At 60.4% G+C, this 1413-nt stretch overlaps 1 protein-coding gene across 8 annotated transcripts in view; it reads right to left on the bottom strand.

Moving 5' to 3' along the window:
- The window catches only part of LOC102026559 (membrane-spanning 4-domains subfamily A member 6B-like), a 24927-nt gene extending 23879 nt beyond the window's left edge, over positions 1-1048 (bottom strand). For 3 of the 8 annotated variants that reach the window (XM_013506394.1, XM_013506395.1, XM_005408108.2), the window contains exon 1: positions 681-1048. The gene's annotated coding sequence lies outside the window, so the exon portion shown is untranslated. The other 5 variants (XM_013506396.1, XM_013506399.1, XM_013506397.1 and 2 more) reach the window with 4 other exon arrangements.
- Positions 1049-1413: the final 365 nt, after the last annotated feature.

The following is a 1413-nucleotide window of genomic DNA, read 5'->3' as shown; positions in this document are numbered from 1 at the left end:
CCCAGGATAAGGAAGGTAGACCTATCCCTCAAGCGTTATCCCAGGATAAGGAAGGTAGACCTATCCCTCAAGCGTTATCCCAGGATAACGAAGGTAGACCTATCCCTCAAGCTTACCCCAGGATAACGAAGGTAGACCTATCCCTCAAGCGTTATCCCGGGATAAGGAAGGTAGACCTATCCCTCAGGCGTTATTCCGGGATAACCCTTGCAGGACGCTTGAACTTTGCTGCACTCGGGGAGTTCATGTTACCGGGACGACTCTCCCCAGACTGCTCAGGCGGGGCTCTTGTGGAGAAGCTGCGCACAGGGGCCCTGCCCTGGTGGAGAAGGGGAGTTCTGAGGGGGTGCGGAGAACCCCAGAGACGCAGAAGGAACAGAGCTCCCCACCTTCCCCACGGCGTCCACTTCCCAGGCCGTTTCCTTTGGAGACCTGGCTGACCCTTTGCCGTTACATTATGTGAACATGCGTTCATTTATCACCAAGAGCACAACGAACAGACCCAGTTTTGCTAAAACTAGAAGGACACAGTTCCCGTGTACGGCAACGGAAAAGTTCACGCACGGAGCCGGCTAGCTCGTGGCCTTGTGGTCTAAGTGGCCCCCGGGGCTGTCACCCTGTGCGCCGTCCACGGCTTCGCCCCGCGCGGCCGGGGGTGCCTAACCCAGTTCGGGGCTCACCAGGGCCCGTGTGACCTAGTCCGTGGCGTTTACTCTTTCAGAGGCGCTTTCCCTGCGGCGGGAAAACCCCGCGGATTGTCACTGGGAAGCGAACCCGACAAACCGACGGAGCTCCCGCGGAGGCAGCGCCGCAGCGCCTGTCCTCCGTGCGGTCCGCACTGGGTCGTGGCTTCCTACATTGACCCGATCGCAGGCCCAGGAGGGCGTGACCTTGCAGGAAGTGCCCTTTGCCCCAGATCTTCCAGCCCCGGAATTCCTGGAGGAGCCCCTGCCCGGTGGGCGCCGCCTCCTCCTCGGAGAGCCCGCATCGAGGGTCCCAACGCCCCCCACGGTTGGGCGGGCGCGCGGGGCCGCACGCGCGGGAGGCCTCTCCCGCTCGGGGTTGAGGCGCCGGTGCTCCGCCTACTTTTACCCCACCCGCCCGCCAGGTCCAGAAGGGAGAGTGCTGCCCAGGCCTGGACCTTCCCGGTTCCCGACCGCTGCCCCGCCCCAGGGAGCCGATCTGCGCTGCCTTCCGGCTCTTCCCGGACGCACACTGACTGACTGACTGACCGACCGACTGAGGTCAGGTTCTGAATCAGTTTCAGATCTCCTGGAATCTGGCCCCGACATCCGAATAATAGAAACCTAGCTTGAAGATCATCTCCACGAAGCCAAGTATCAGGGAGAAATCTTTTTTTAAAAAATTGTTTTTATCAGTACGTGCTTGCAGTACATAATGATTACAGTGGCT

This window comes from Chinchilla lanigera, unplaced genomic scaffold, assembly GCF_000276665.1.
Source record: "Chinchilla lanigera isolate Chin_1 unplaced genomic scaffold, ChiLan1.0 scaffold00110, whole genome shotgun sequence".
Taxonomy (NCBI): domain Eukaryota; kingdom Metazoa; phylum Chordata; class Mammalia; order Rodentia; family Chinchillidae; genus Chinchilla; species Chinchilla lanigera.
The sequence above is the reverse complement of the archived record's forward strand: the minus strand, read 5'-3'. Positions and strand labels throughout refer to the sequence as shown.